The 16,692-nt window shown below is 44.6% G+C and overlaps 1 long non-coding RNA gene across 1 annotated transcript in view; it reads left to right on the top strand.

Moving 5' to 3' along the window:
* LOC144579308 (uncharacterized) overlaps positions 1 to 4,968 on the top strand; it is a 52,284-nt gene extending 47,316 nt beyond the window's left edge. The window contains exons 2-3 of the long non-coding RNA XR_013526628.1: positions 2,576 to 2,657; positions 4,072 to 4,968. This is a non-coding gene — a long non-coding RNA (uncharacterized LOC144579308). The remainder of the gene's footprint in view (positions 1 to 2,575; positions 2,658 to 4,071) is intronic.
* Positions 4,969 to 16,692: the final 11,724 nt, after the last annotated feature.

Here is a 16,692-nt window from a genome sequence, read left to right as displayed (position 1 = left end):
CCTCCCAAAGTGCTGGGATTATAGGTGTGAGCCAACGCATCTGGCCTAGTCAAGAGAATTTCTAAGGCTAGCCATGCCACTATTATGTGTCTTTCTTTTCATTTATTCTTCCCATAAATACAAATAAGGTGATTGTTTAGAATAAAAAGTCTCTAAAATATTTAAAAATTTTGGAGTCTAATTTAAAAGAGCCACCTTTTGATCATTTACAGTTAAAATTTCCAATGGTGTATTTATTCAATAGCAACTCAACCAGGCCTCTTCATGAAAAGCCCAGGATGTGATTTTTGGTTGAACATACGTTTTTTTGTTGTTGTTTGTTTGTTTTTGTTTTGAACATAAGTTTTTAACGTCTAAGGATTAGATGCTTCCTGGAGAGGATATAAGAGAGGCCATTTCAAAGGTTCCCCCAAAAAGAATTTGCTCCCAGGAATAGGCTAAGATAGCAAAAGATATGTTTGTGCATACAATGCCTATGGTAATTCATAAATTTGTGGAAGGCTGTCAGTCCCTGACACAAAGCCTTCCTGTGACCCAAAGCCTTCCTGGCCTTGGATTTTCCCAGACTAACCAGGCAATAAGGGTTGAGACAACAAAAGTCCCACTGTGATGGGACTTCCTAAAACAACTCCCCTGAGAGAGCTAGACATGCTTGTTAGTGGCAGATAATCTCTGTGGGTCTGCAGCAACCTCAATTCTCACCACCTCAGAAGAGAATTAGACCAAGGGGCATAAAGCAGAAGGAGAAACTGAAGCATGTTTTAGAACAGAAGTGAAAGTTTATTAAAAAGCTTTCGGCCGGGTGCGGTGGCTCAAGCCTGTAATCCCAGCACTTTGGGAGGCTGAGGCAGGTGGATCATGAGGTCAAGAAATCGAGACCATCCTGGTCAACATGGTGAAACCCTGTCTCTACTAAAATAAAAATAAAAATAATTAGCTGGGCTTGGTGGTGCGTGCCTGTTATCCCAGCTACTCAGGAGGCTGAGACAGGAGAATTGCCTGAACCCAGGAGGAGGAGGTTGTGGTTAGCCGAGATTGCGCCATTGCACTCCAGCCTGGGTAACGAGCAAAACTCCGTCTCAAAAAAAAAAGCTTTCAAGCAGTGGCTGGGCACCACTAGTGGCTCACACCTGTAATCCCAGCACTTTGGGAGGCTGAGGCAGGTGGATCACTTCAGGTCAGGAGTTCAAGACCAGCCTGGCTGACATGGTGAAACCCCATCTCTGCTAAAAATACAAAAATTAGCCAGGCGTGGTGGCGTGTGCCTTTAATCCCAGCTACTTGGGAGGCTGAGGCAAGAGAACTCCCCCTTTTGAAACCATCACATCTTGTGAGACTCATTCACTACCACGAGAATAATGAGGGAGACACCTACCCCTATAATTCAATCACTTCCCACCAGGTTTCTCCTACAACATGTGGGAATCATGGGAGTCACAATTCAAGATGAGATCTGAGTTCCCAGTCATTTTCAGACTGGTCACCTGACATGACCAGAAAATCACAGTCCCCAGGTGATAAAGACCAAGAGAGTGCATCTAGTTTGTCACAAGTCAAGTTGTCAAGGACATTAAACAAGACTAGAGGGAACATCATCCAGTTTTTATTTTGGGGACCCACAGCAAAGTTTATATGCTGGTCTGATCGGAACCGCATAACTGACCGCATAATCTGCAGGGCTGGCTCAAACAACAGGCTTTAGCGGGTTTTAGGCCCATGTCCTACCCTATGGTACCCCTCTGTATGACAGATCAACACAGAAAGATGACAACAAAGGAAAAGACTATGGGATGAAAGGCATCACACAATATGAATATTAATATCAAAAGCCCACCAGAGTGGCTACACCCAAGTCTAGTCACATGGATTCTTTTTTCCCATTAATCAAAACTTTGCAGAGAAAAAAACCAATACTTTTTACTGTCTATTTAGTTGGATTCCACAGAGAGGCTGGGAGCCTGGCTGGTTTGAAATTCTTACTTTTGCTGGCTTGTCAGTGTTACAGTCTTGCCAATGCACCACAATGTAGCAGTCTCTCATTGTGAGTTATTACTCAGAGTTCTTGGTCTCACAACCAAGAGAATTAAGGAATGTGGACACAAATGGTGAGGTTGGAGCCAAAGCTTAATAAGCAAAAGAAGAAAGCCCTTCACTACGGAGAGGGGGCCCAGAAGAGGGTTGCCGTTTCACAGTTGAATGCAAAGGCTTTTATAAGAAACCTATGAGGGCTGCGCATCTCATTTGCATAAGGTGTGAATTTCTGGTAGCTCCACCCTGTCCTAAATGTGTATGTGGGCCCTTAGCTTGAGTTACTCCATAGTGCTTTATTCCCCTTACTGCGCATGTGTCAGGGGATGGAATTTTCCACTGCAGGCCTATCTGCAATGGGCAAGTCACCTGGGTAGCCTTTCTCATCTATGCAGCAGTCAGCATGTCTTAGGCAAGCCCCTCTGTATGAGTTCCCTTATCTTGCCTGAGCATTTTTTTTTAAAGATGTTCTTTTGTTTGAAAGAATTCAACTAAGGACCCCCTCTAACTGTCTGCCTGACTGGTTTTTCCTTTCTCCTCTCATCAGTTCCTGAATTCCCATGATGGCAGCTTCCAGAAGAGCAGAGCTTTGGTATCCTGCTCACAGCAGCAAAACTGCAGGGTCCAAGGTAAAATTTCCCCTTTACCTTCTGAAGGTTTGCTGAAAAATCAACTAACAATGGCAGATTAATTGGAGAAATGGCATACAAATTTATTTAATGTCCATATGGGAGAGAACCACAGAGTGATTATCCCTACCACGCAAAAGCTTACATATCATATTGAGGTTCCAGAAAGAATGGGGGCTTTGGTTGTAGCAAAACAGGTTCTGGGAGGGGAAGGAGGCCTGACTAGAAAAGGTGGTCTTGTTATGCAGATGAAAACTCACAGGTAGTAATCCTAGAATAGATGATAAATGTTTCTTTTGAAACCACCTTTGGAAAAATTATAATAGTGAGAAGATTATGACTTAAAAGAGGTCTGACCTAACCAGCCCCATCTTGCCTCTAACCTTCCAACAGCCCTTAATCATTCCTGGACTTAGACCAAGCTAACTTTGGGAGACATTTAATTTATAGTTTAAATGATAATAACCCTTCCCCCAAACTAAACCACGTTTGTAAAGCTAATGAGAGACTACCAGGTTAGCAGGATGTGAGCAGGCTGAATTCTGCTAAGGTGTAGACATAAACAATCACCAGCCATTATTCTGGAGGTCATAATATTTGCAACTCTCCCAGTTACTCCTGCAGATAACATCACCATTATTTTTAATCATAAAGACTGCAATTACTTTTGCACCAACCTAATAGAACCTAAGATTGGTCTTTTGAGAAATCTTTTCAGGTTTTTGCATTTCTGACCACTGATGAACCAATGACTCCACTCAGACCTGCTCATCTCCACCACCAGGTCATGCGGCCCCACCCAGAAGCAGACTCCCTGGCCTGCCAAACTATCCTTTAAAAACCCTAACCTCTGAATTTTTCAGGGAGATTGTTTTGAGTAATAATTCAGTCTTCCGAGAGGCATGCCCAGCCTTGTGGCTATTAAACTCTTTCTTTATTGCAATGCTGTGGTCTCAGTGAATTGGTTTTGTCTGTGCAATGGGCAGGAAGAACCCATCAGGTGGTTACACTTTCAGACCTTTAAAGGTATCAGACTGAACCTGCCTTTGCAAAAATCATAACAGAAAATTATGACAGTTAAAAAGATCAGACCTCACCTATCCATCTTGCTTCTAGCCTCTAAGCTGTCTGTTCATTCCTGGGTGTAGGCTGAACTAGTCTTGGGAAGGAATTTAGTTATAGTTTAAACTCTGAAACAAAATTGATAATAGCCATTTCCAGGGGGAGAAAAAAAAGTCCTCTTGCCTGGTGATCGGTCTGTCTTTGTAGTACTAACAAATTAACTACAAGATTAGAAATTGCGGTTTAGGGGCCATGCAGCCTCTGGCTGCAAGAGTCTGAACCTCCCCAAATTGCTTCTGAGAATGAGATCACTGTTGCAAAACCTAAGATCAGTGCTTGACATATTTTGCAGACCCTGCATTCTGATGCAGCAGAGGAAACCACCCCGACTCATAATCTGACTCAACCAGTTCTGTGATCCCACCCAGGAACAGAAGTCAGCAAGAACTCACTTAGACCCCCTGTGATTTTATCTTACCAGACCACCGGGCACTCCCTACTTCCTGAGCCCAAACCTGCCAAATTATCCTTAAAAACTCTGATCCCTGAATGCTCAGGGAGACTGATTTGAGTAATAATAAAACTCCAGTCTCCCACACAGACCGCTCTGCATGAATTACTCTTTCGCCATTGCAATTCCTGTCTTGATAAATTCGCTCTGTCTAGGCAGTGCACCAGGTGAACCCATCGGGTGGTTACAAGACTCTCAGTTAATCTTCCCTAGATTCATAGAAGGAAAGGCTTCAGAGGAAAGAGAAAGTACAGAGAAAAATGGCTGCATTAACGCAGATTTTCTCTACAGATGCAAATCTTCCCCACAAAAGACAGCTTTGCAGAAGACAGCTTTGCAAAAGACCCTCTGAACAACCATCTCAAAACATGTCAAAGAAGATTTCCTTCCTATACGTGAGAAATAGCCAAAAGAAAATCTGTAACTCTCCAAGAGGTAGCTTAGAATTCAGGTTTATATTGCATCTTCAGCTAAAAATTAAAATGGAAAAAGTATGGGGGATGCTGGTTATAAGGATATTACCAGGAAAAGCATGGTGAACAAGATTAAGGTTTATTGTGCAGATTTAATTGGGTGCCTTCTCCACTGAAAAGTGTTTCCTGTGATTTAGTTACCCTTCTCTTCCTGGTACAGAGAGGGAGACACCCTTACAAATGGAGATTTTCTTTATAGATGTAAATTTCCCTTACAAAAGGGTAACTTCTACTCTGTTTTTAGAGCTTCTCCTGTGTCTGCTGTTTCTCAAAATAATCAGCTCAAAATAGTCCTTATGCCAAAAAGGCATATTTTGGGGTGGCACATTCTGGTCTCCTACACTACCCATTTAAATATTGTCCTTTACCTCCCATTATAGCCTTCATTTTTTGTATTAAATATATTTACTTTTATGGAGATAGTAGATGGTATAAATTTTCTTTTTCTGTTTTTACTTGCCAACCTTACTGAGAAAGTATACTTCTCAAAAAGTTAAAAAACATGAATCTCATGCAAATAAAAAAAATGGGCAAATGTCAAATGTTTAGTTAACTCATTAATGAGGGAACCAGCAAAGTGGTAAGGCTAGCTCAAAGAGAAGTAAAGAGAGTGAAAGAAAGAATGTTTGCAAAAGTTTGCCAGTTGGATTATATATGTGTGTGTGTGTATATATTTTATTTATTTATTTATTTATTTATTTATTTATTTTATGAAACTGAGTCTCACTCTGACACCCAGGCTGGAGTGCAGTGTTGCAATCTCAGCTCACTGCAACCTCTGTCTCCTGGATTACAGCTATTCTCCTGCATCAGTTTCCCAAGTAGCTGGGATTACTGGCACCCACCACCATGCCCAGCTAATGTTTGTATTTTTAGTAGAGACAGGATTCACCTTGTTGGCTAGACTGGTCTTGAACTCTCAATCTCAGGTGATCTGCCTCGGCCTCCCAAAGTGCTGAGATTATAGGCGTGAGGCATGGCACCCAATGAAAACTGGTTAATATTCTAAACTGTCACCTTTGGGATTATCTTCTCTAAGGGACAGAAATAATCAGCATCTCTACAGGACAAAATTAATTTAAATTGCTATTCATTTTCTACCAATTTGTCTTCTAGTTAAATACTCAATAGTGTAGCAATTCAAACAAAGGCACACACTCCTAGCCAATCAGATAATCCTTGGGTAGGCTTACTAGACAAAGCCCAGCAGCACCCTGAGAAGAAAGGCGGTAATCCCTTTTCCCTGTTTTCAAATTTTGGAACTCTTTCCTTAATGTGCTTTTGGTCACCTAACGGTTTTGAGTTTTATTTGTATCTTTCTTTGTTGGTTTTGTTTAATTGTTAAATTTTATGGACCCACCCCAAAACTTTAGAACTATTTACTCTGGGAAATGTTTTACATAAAATCTTACTGAAGAAGAATAAAAATAGCTGGGCACAGTGGTGCGTACCTGTAGTCCTAGCTCTTTAGGAAGCTGAGGCAAAAGGATAACTTGAGCTCAGGAGTTTGAGGTTTGAGACCAGACTGGGCATCAGAGAGAGACCATGTCTCAAAAAAAAAAAAAAGAGAAAAAAGAGGGAAGAAAAATCGAACAAAAATGTTTACAAGAGGCATTTTTCTTTCTTCTTCTTCTTCTTCTTCTTCTTCTTCTTCTTCTTCTTCTTCTTCTTCTTCTTCTTTTCTTCTTCTTCTTCTTTTCTTCTTCTTCTTCTTTTTCTTCTTCTTTTTTTTTTTTTTTGAGACACAGTCCCCCTCTGTCGCCCAGGCTGAAGTGCAGTGACACGATCTCAGCTCTCTGCAACCTCCGCCTCCCAGGTTCAAGTGATTCTCCTGCCTCGGCCTTCCAAGTAGCTGGAACTATAGGTGCGCGCCACCATGCCTGGCTAATATTTTGTATTTTTAGTAGATACCGGGTTTCACCGTGTTAGCCAGGATGTTCTCAATTTCCTGACCTCACGATCGCCCCGCCTTGGCCTCCCAGAGTGCTGGGATTACAGGCTTGAGCCACAGCACCTGGCCACAAGGCATTTTCTTTTTTTTTTTTTCCTTTTCTGAGACAAGGTTTCGCTCTGTCGCCCAGGCAGGAGTGCAATGGCGTGACCCTAGCTCACTGCAACCTCTGCCTTCTGGGTTCATGTGATTCTCATGCCTCAATCCCCTGAGTAGCTGGGATTACAGGCATGTGCCGCCATGGCTGGCTAATTTTTTTGTGTTTTCTTTTAGTAGAGATGGAGTTTCACCATGTTGGCCAGGCTGGTCCTGAACTCCTGGCTTCAAGTGGTCCGCCCACCTCTGCCTCCCAAACTGCTGGGATTACAGGCATGAGCCTTCTCACTCCGGGCCTTCAAGAGGCGTTTTCTACTCATGTAATATGCTTTATTGTATCCCTTTGAAAATAGCTTTATTGTATCCCTTGGAAACAGTGTATGTTCTCTCAATTTTGATAATGTCCCTTTTAGAGTAGAGAAATATTAATGGGAAAATTGGCTGTCTTTTTAATAGCTGCGCCTATTTAAGAAGCACTTTCTAATCTTCCTCCTGGATTGAGATCTCCAGGCCCCAGTTTATCCTGCTCAGGTGGCTCATACTGACTTGGACATTGATTTAAGGGATTTACTGGCAAAACCTCAAAAGAAATAGGGCCCCAGAGGGTGGTGATGGGGTAATATTTGGGGGGCAGTGGGAGAAGGGCCCAGAAGAGAAGGCAGGGTTTGGGGCATTGGAATTCTGCAGAGACCCATGCCAAAAGCACAAGAGTGCTCAAGTGAGATCCTTAAGACAGTAGGGAAAACAACTTTTGAAAACATGGAGCTTTTAAAGCAGCCAGTCGGCCTTAGAGAATTTAAAAGGAAGTATTTCCTTTAAGGACTTAGTCCTTCCTAGATAACTGAGGGTAGGGGGTAAAATGTCACAGCAGTCCATTGTCTGCCTCCATCTATTACGGGTCCAAGTGGCTGTTGTGCTAATGGCTCAGTCTACTGAATAAATGTTTTTTCCCTCGTGGATGGCACCTGTGCCTTCTGAAAATAATGCTTCTATCCATAAGAGTGGCTAATGGTGGGATTTTAGATGCTACATCAAGCCAGTAGTACTGATATTACTGGGTGGTATAGTGGGTGGCCTCTCACTACCAGTTCCTATTGTAGCAGACCAAAATGCCACCCCAAAACATGACTGTAGGAAACCAGAATATGCTACCCCAAAATACGTCTCTTTGACATAAGGACTATTTTGAGCTGATTTTTTTGAGAAACAGCAGACACAGGAAAAAGTCTGAAAGCAGAGTGAAAATTGCTCTTTTGTAAGGGAAATTTACATCTATAAAGGAAATCTCCATTTTTAATGCTGTCTCCTCTCTGTTCCAGGAAGAGAAAGATGACTAAATTACAAGAAATTCTTATTGTAACTGCACAGCTTAGTGGTTTAGCCTCAAACTTTTTTTTCTTTAAAACTTTTTTTTTTTCAGCTGGGCGCAGAGGCTCACACCTGTAATCCCAGCACTTTGGGAGGCTGAGGCGTGTGGGTCACCTGAGGTCAGGAGTTCGAGACCAGTCTGGCCAACATGGCGAAACCCCATCTCTACTAAAAATACAAAAATTAGCTGGGCATGGTGGCAGGTGCCCGTAATCCCAGCTACTTCTCCAGCTACTGAGACAGGAGAATCGCTTGAACCCAAGAGACAGAGGTTGCAACCTGAGTGCACCACTGCACTCTAGCCTGGGTGACAGAGTGAAACTACATCTCAAAAAAAAAATACAAAGTTTCTGTCAAAGATAAACATCAAGACATTCCTCAAAATAAAACTCTGTCTCAAAAAAAAAGAAAAGCCACATTCTTTTCGTTAAAATTTTTATGGCTAGGCCTGATGGCTCACACCTGTAATCCCAGCGCTTTGGGAGGCCGAGGTCTTGCTCTGTCACCCAGATTAGAGTGCAGTGGTCCGGTAATAGCTTGCTGCATCCTTAGCTTCTAGCCTCAAGGGAGTCTCCTGCCGCAGCCTCCTCGGTAGCTGGGACTACAGGTGTGTACCCTATGCCTGGCTATTTTTTGTTTTTCCTTTTTTTTTTTTTTTTGAGATGGAGTTTCACTCTTGTTGCCCAGGCTGGAGTGCAATGGCATGATCTTGGCTCACTGCAATCTCTGCCTCCTGGGTTTCAGCCATTCTCCAGCCTCAGTCTTCAGCCTCCCGAGTAGTTGGGATTAGAAGCGTGCGCCATCACATCTAGCTAATTTTGTATTTTTAGTAGAGACAGGGTCTCATCATATTGGTCAGGCTGGTCTCGAACTCCTGATCTGAGATGATCCACCTGCCTCGGCCTCCCAAAGTGCTGGGATTAGGCCATGCCCAGCCTTATTTTACTTTATACTTTAGAGACAGAATCTCGCTGTGTTGCTTGGGCTGGTTTCAAACTCTTGGCCTTGAATGATCCTCCTGCTTCAGCCTCCCGAGTCACTGAGATTATACGCGTGTGCCACCCTGCTGGCCTCCAGTGCTTCTATTTTTGCTCGTATGTTTGTTTGTTCTTCCTGCATAACTGCCAACCATGTGTCCAAAGCACAGAGTTCCTCAGTGAGCTTGCTGGCTCCAGCCTGGTAACTACCTCACTGTAGTCCTTCCAAAGTGGATCCTATGCATCCTAGGCCTCAGGCTGCCCTGCCAGCCAGTGGGCTCATGGTGTCCTGACTCCCTCTGTGTAGTCATCGATTAGCCTTGGCTCACCTGCACCCCAAATGGTTGTTTCCCGTGACCCTCCCAACATGGATACCATGCAACCTACGCATCACATGTCCTGCTACTACGTTGGCTCCCAATGCCCTGATTCCCTCTGTACTCCCACGCACTAACCTTGGCCCACCTGCACCCTGGAGGCAAGTGCTTCCTCCTACTTGCCCACCAATTGTAAATTAGTTTTTACCTGGGCAACCCAGTGAACTTTTTCCACCCTAGAAACTGTTGTGTATATTGTTTTTATGTTTTGCTTTTTATATTTTCTTATTTTTAAATTTTTATTATATGTTTTTTGTTTTTTGAGATAGGGTCTTGCTCTGTCACCTAGGCTGGAGTGCAGTGACACAATCATGTCTCACTACATCCTTGACCTCCTGGGTTCAAACCATCCTCCCACCTTAGCCTCCTGAGTAACTGGGACCACAGGTGCTTACCTCCCTGCCCAGCTAATTAAAAATTTTACATCGTTTCCGGTCAGTATACGAAAAAATGCCTTATTTTTTCTAACAGTTTTTTTCCTTTGTAGAGACAGGGTCTCACTATGTTGCCCAGACTGGTCTTGAACTCCTGGGTTTAAGCTGTTCTCCCACCTCAGCCTCCCAAAGTGCTGGGATTATAGGCATGAGCCACTATGTCAGGCCTAGGTTTTGTTTTCATTTTTGTTTTTTTGAGACAGAGTTTCACTCTTGTTGCCCAGACTGGAGTGCAGTGGCATGATCTCGGCTCCCTGCAATCTCCACCTCTCAGGTTCATGCAATTCTCCTGCCTCAGCCTCCTGAGTAGCTGGAATTACAGGCATGCACCACCACACTGGGCTAATTATATATTTTTAGTAGAGATGGGGTTTCTCCATGTTGGTCGGGCTGGTCTCGAACTCCTGACCTCAGGTGAGCCACCACGCCTGGCAGGCCAAGGCTTGTTTTGTTTTGTTTTTGAGATGGGGTTTTGCTGTGTTGCCCAGGCTGGAGTGCTGTGGCACAATTTCAGCTTACTGCAACCTCAACCTCCTGGGCTCAAGCAATTCTCCCACCTCAGCCTCCCAAGTAGCTGGGACTACAGGCGCGTGTCACCATGCCCAGGTAATTTTTGTATATTTTCTAGAGATGGGGGTTTTGCCATGTTGGCCAGGCTGGTCTTGAACTCCTAAGCTCAAATGATCCACCTCCCTTAGCCTCCCAAAGTGCTGGGATCACAGGTATGAGTCACTGCGCCCAGCCTTTTCTACTTGAATTTACAAAGCAATAATTGTAATAAGAAGAAATCAGTATCTGGCCCAAATTGTCAACCAAGAAATCAGGCAGTTTTTTTGCTTTTTCCCTAAAGTTTTAGATGAAGAAGTGCACAGGGCGCACATGAGGGGAAGAAGTGCAGAGCTTCCTCGCCCTCTCCGGCTTGCCACCCTCTAGGAACCACCCCATATTCAGCTATCTGGAAGCTCCCATTGCTTTTTCTACTTCATATTCCTTGTGCATAGTTTCAGATCAGTATACAAACCAATGCCTTAATTTTTGCAAGAGTTTCTTGGTATTCCTCTGTATGGATAGATCACAGGTTATTAATTCAGTCCTCTCTTGCTGGACAACTAGTTTGATCCAATGTGCTCTTCCACTACTGAGCCAAGTTGTACTTTGCCTGTTGGTATCTGTGCTTTCAACTTAACTGTGGAGAACAGGGACTGTATTTTATTCTTGATTGTATCTCTAGTACCTGGCCCTGTCCTTGGTATGTTGTAAAAGTAATGAACTCAATTCCATCCCATGGGGCTGCTCCTACAAGGGCCTGATCCAAAAGGATGTATCAGCCAAGAAGAGTCAACGCACTGCATCTTTGCCTCCCTCTGGTTCAGGTGGCACGTGAATCCCTCTGGAGGCAGCTCCCTTCCCATCGATCTCCTGGATTCTCCAGCTCATCATAGAAATGTGGCCTTGGAAGACCCCTCTAGTAAGGCCCACAGTCCCTCCCCATGGTCCCGAGTCGGCTTTTTCCTAACCCCTCCTTTAGGAACCACTGCTCAGGGCACTCTCAGGCCACTGTGTTCTCTTGAGGACTGCGTCCCTCTCCCAGAATTGCTTCACAGAAGGAGGAGGAAGTTTATTTTCTACAACTTCAAGCCTCTGGCACAGCAAGACCCCTGGGAAGCATTCACTGAAGCTTCCCAGGCCTTTCTCAGCATGAATATTTTACACCTCTGCAGTAAACTCAATTGTTAAAGCAAGGAATAGAGCCGTCCATGCCACGCTGCTGCACACTGGCCAGGAGTTTTGGGGGTACAAAGATGGTAGGAAAGGATTGAGCTGCTCATCTCTTGGGCCTGGTATAAGTCTAAAGAACCAGGAGCTCGTTGTCCAAGTGCAGGAGAAGATGGATGTCTGAACTCCAGACAAGGGAGCAAATTTACTTTTTTGCCAACTTTTTGTTTTATTTAGGCTCCCTATGAGTTGGATGATGCCTAACCTCATTAGTGAGGACAGAGCTTTACTTGGTCTACTGATTAAATTCTCATCTCTCCCAGAAACACCTGCAGACACACCCAGAAATAATGTTTTACCAGCCATCTGGGCAGCCCTCAGCCCAGTCAAGTTGACACCTAAAATTAACCATCACAGTGCCTCATAGAAGATGCTCAATAAGTGGGGAATGAATGAATGGCCCTGGATTCATCCATTTGGGCTGCCCTTGAAACACCATAGACTAGGTGGCTTAATTCTACAGAAGTTTGTTTTAATTTGTTTTCCCTCCGTTCTGGAGACTGAGCAGTCCAAACCAAGGTGCTGACTGATTTCGTTGCTGGTGAGGGCTGTCTTCCTGGCTTGCAGATGGCTTTTTTTTTTTTTCTGTGTTCTCATGCTGAAGAGAGAGAGAGAGATTGAGAGAGTGTGCTCTGGTATCTCTTCTTTTTCGGGGGTGGGAAGCAGGGAGGGACAGGGTCTTGCTCTATTACTCAGACTGGAGTTTAAGTGCTATCACAGCTCACTGCAGCCTTGATCTCTCAGGCTCAAGCCATCCACCCATCTCAGCCTCCTGAGTAGCTGATACCACAAGCATGTGCCACCACACATGGCTAATTTTTAATTATTTTTCTGTAGAGATAGGGTCTTGCTATGCTGCCCAAGCTGGTCTTGAACTCCTGAGCTCAAGCGTACCTCCTGCCTCAGCTTCCCAAAGTGCTGCAATTATAGGCGTGACCTACTGCACTCAGCCTCTCCCACTTCTTATAAGGACACCAATCCTATCAAACAAGGGCCCTGCTCTTATAATCTTATTTAACTTTACCTCCATAAGGGGACTATTTTCAAATATAGTCACATTGAAGGTTAGGCTTCAACATGTGAATTTAAGGGGAACAGAGTTCATTCCGTAGCAGGCCCCTTAACTCTCCCACTGGGCAAAGAAAATAATAATGACAATATAACCAAAAAACTGAAAGTAAATCTGTGTGCACTGAGAATGATTGTATTTCCCTTGGCTGGTCATGGGAACCCACCAAAGAGGAGAAATCTACCAGTGTGTTTCTGTGAGCTTTGGTGGTGATTTGATTTGGACACTGTGTGGCCTTGGAAGTGGCCACAATAAGGCTCTCAGGTGAGAGGAAACACAGAAGGGAGGTAGCTTACTACAGAATGATCCTGATCTAATAACATCTGGGTGATTATACGAGTTGCACCTCAGCTGTCTATACACTTCAGCATCAGCAGATCTGTCCAGGGCTGCCTCTGCTTTTCCAGTTGGTTGGGTATGTCCCTGGCCTGAGATGGTCACCTCTCAGAATCCTGAGTATACTGCCAGAATTCAGCAGTTTTTCTCTGTGCACCAGGAGGATGCTGCAGGGAGGCTGGGATTCTCTGAAGATACGTGTATTGCTGAAAGCAGACTTATCATTATGGAATCATAATTTTTTTGCACTTTTATCTAAAATTATACATGAGTCCTGCTGAAGGAGAAAATTGGCCACAAAAGGCAGTCAGAAACATTTGCACAATAATCAAATGCTTAAAAGCACATATCTTTTAATGGGTAATTCCTGTAGTAATATTAATTATTTGAAACATTTTACTGCAGAGCAGCTGTTTGTTGGAATAACTTACAAGTGCAGAGGAAAGCAATGAGAATTGAGCCACCAGAACAGAAAGAATGCTGCCAGCCCTGAATCTTGGAGCAGGGGTCTGTCCCCAGCCAATCAGAACTTGTTTCCTGGCTCGCTGTGGAAGCTTCTAGCCTTCAGAAACCCACAGGTGAATCACAGCCGACAACTTGAAGGGATGCGGGTGGGATTCAGCAAGAGAACAAGAGCTGGAGTCCAAAAGAGGCTGCACATTGGAATTTTGCACCTTTCCTGAACCAGGAAAAAAAGGCTAGAAGTAGGGAAAATGAAACAGGCAGTGGGCCTGGATGTCCTCAGGAATTCTAAGTACTGCCCTGAAGCAGAGCCTCCTGCCCACCTCTCCAGCTTCCTCTCCTACCACTGAATTTTAAGCTCCAACAACACTAGAGGACTTAGAATTCCGGCCCACACCAAGCTGTGCCTTGCTTCTGTGTCTTTGCTCAAGCTGTTCCCACTGCCTGGAATGCCTTCCCTCTCCCACTTCTCTTCAGCTGGCTGACTCCCACCTACCCCATGAAACAGTACAGGTGGCCCTCCCCCAGGAAACCTTCCCTAACCCCCAACCTCCTTAGCAGGCACAGCTTTCTGAGCACAAGGTCCACCTTGCTTTACGGTTGTCTATGGATGGACTGTCTTTCCCCCTCAGGTCTGAGTGCTCAAGCAGATCTTGGTGTATTCATCAATGTATCCCAGTGCCTGGCACATATTAGGCACTCAATATAAGTTGGTTGAATGAATGTTGATAGAGGGACTGATGTGGGCAAAAGGCTGGCAGCAGGACCTACTTTGTCTAGGTGAAATACAGCAAGGCGAAAAGTCACCATTTGGGCCCAGGGTTGGAAACACAGGCTTGCTCTGGTTGTTCATCTAGACAAAGAACACAGGTCACCAAATAACAACAATAATTTTATTATTTTCATTTTAAAATATTATATAACATGAGAGATGGGGTCTTGCTATGTTGTCCAGGCTTGTCTCAAACACTTGCGCTTAAGTGAGCCTCCTGCCTTGGCCTCCTAAAGTACTGGGATTACAAGCATGAGCCACAGTGCCCAGCCAAGAATAACTTTTATTTTTTGAGATAGAGTCTTGCTCTGTCACCCAGGATGGAGTGCAGTGGCGCGATCTCAGCTCACTGCAATGGTGCAATCTCAGCACATTGCAACTCCTGCCTCCTGGATTCAAGTAGTTCTCATGCCTCAGCCTCCCAAGTAGCTGGAATTACAGGTACTTGTCACCATGCCTGGCTTATTTTTGTATTTTTAGTAGAGGCAGGGTTTCACCATGTTGGCTAGGCTGACCTCAAATGCTATGAACTCCTGACATCTAATAATATGCCCGTCTTAGCCTTCAAAGTGCTAGAATTACAAGTGTGAGCCACTGAACCCAGCCCCAACAATAATTTTAAGAGTTTCTTTCTCTCCTTTTATCCTCAAGCAGGTCATACATGACCTGAGACTCCTGTACAGAAACAGAACCTATAGACTGGGCACAGTGGTGGCTCATGGAGGTGGGCAGATTGCTTGAGCTCAGGAGTTCGAGACTAGTCTGGGTAACATGGTGAAACCCCATCTTTACAACAAATATAAAAATTAGCTAGGTGTGGTGGCACATGCCTGTGGTCGTAACTATCTGGGAGTCCAAGGCAAGAGAATTACTTGAGCCTAGGAGCCAGAGGCTGCAATGAGCTGAGATTGTGCCACTGCCCTCCAGCCTGGATGACAGAGCAAGACCTTGTCAAAAACAAATAAAAAAGAACAAAAAAACCCAGAACCTCTAGAGCAGGCAGGGATATTGGAGTTGGTCTCACTCAGGCTATATATTAAAGTGGGGAAGGTGAGACAGCAGGGTGGGGTGGTGTGGTTAAGGGATTTGCCTGGTCCCGTAGCAAGTTAATGGCAATGTTGGGACCAAATGCCAAGTCCCTGATTCCCCAGCTCCACAGTGTAGTCCCATATCACTGATTGCACAGAGCGTGGATGGAGATGAATGGAGTAACTGGTACCTGGAACAGGAGACATCCATCCTACAAATGAGTGCCAGATGAGGCTGCGAAGGCAGTGAGAGGAATGATTGCCTCAGGAGTTGCTGCACCTTGAGAGCTATGGGAAGGCAGCAAATGACAGTAGACCAGCACCGCCTAACAGGAATGTAATGCCAGCTACCTGTGCCATTTGAACATTTCTAGTACACACATTTTTAAAAGTAGAAAGAAATAAAGTAAGTTTTCCCTCCAGTTTCCAAAGGCTTTATTAGTAAAGAATGATTGACCCTATTGCTTCCAAGTCAGCGGAATGAAGAGCCGTGTCCAGTGCACAGGAAGGGCGTCGAAGTGCCCTGCTGCTTTGACCTCCTCTTATTCATAGATCCAATCATAGGCACAAGACTTGTAGTCAACCAATTCTTGTTTAAGCCATTTCTTTTCCAGCCCTTTGTACTGAATCACTGCCACCAATGACGCTCTTGCCTATTTTAGTGCAGAAGTCCCTGCGAATAATAGTCCCTAGCATAGATCCCACTGCATTGGCCTCCCCAGGCATCCTTGGCTCTGTTTTGCCGAATTCAGCCCTTCCAGGACCATGGCCACAACCGGCCCTGAGTTCATGTACTTCACTTATATTGAGTGCCTAATATGTGCTAGGCCCTGGGATACACCAATGAATACACCATGATCTGCTTGAGCATTCAGACCTGAGCGGGAAAGACAGTCCATCCACAGACAACTGTAATGCAAGATGAACCTCGTGCTCAGAAAGGCCCAGGAAGAATGGGTGGTCTTTCAGGTTAGTGTAGTGCTATTTCAGGGGTTCCTCAGAGGCCGGAAGGAACTTCACAGTCACCAGGTAGAATCCCTTCTGCTCAGAGTATTTGATGATTTCGCCCACCAGGCTGTGCTGAACACCACTGGGCTTGATAATGATGTTCTCAGTGTTGGCCATAGCCTGAGGATCTGGCAGTGTCAGGTGGTGCCGGAGCTGAGACCTGGAGCCAAGAAATTATTATTAGTATTAGTATTTTGAGATGGAGTTTCACTCTTGTCACTAAGGCTGGAGTGCAGTGGCGCGATCTTGGCTAACCGAACTCTGCCTCCAGGGTTCAATCCCAGCTGTAATCTCAGCTACTCAGGAGACTGATTCTCCTGCCTCAGTCTCCCCAG

Source organism: Callithrix jacchus, chromosome 14 (assembly GCF_049354715.1).
Source record: "Callithrix jacchus isolate 240 chromosome 14, calJac240_pri, whole genome shotgun sequence".
Taxonomy (NCBI): domain Eukaryota; kingdom Metazoa; phylum Chordata; class Mammalia; order Primates; family Cebidae; genus Callithrix; species Callithrix jacchus.
This window is presented reverse-complemented; position numbering and strand designations above follow the sequence as displayed.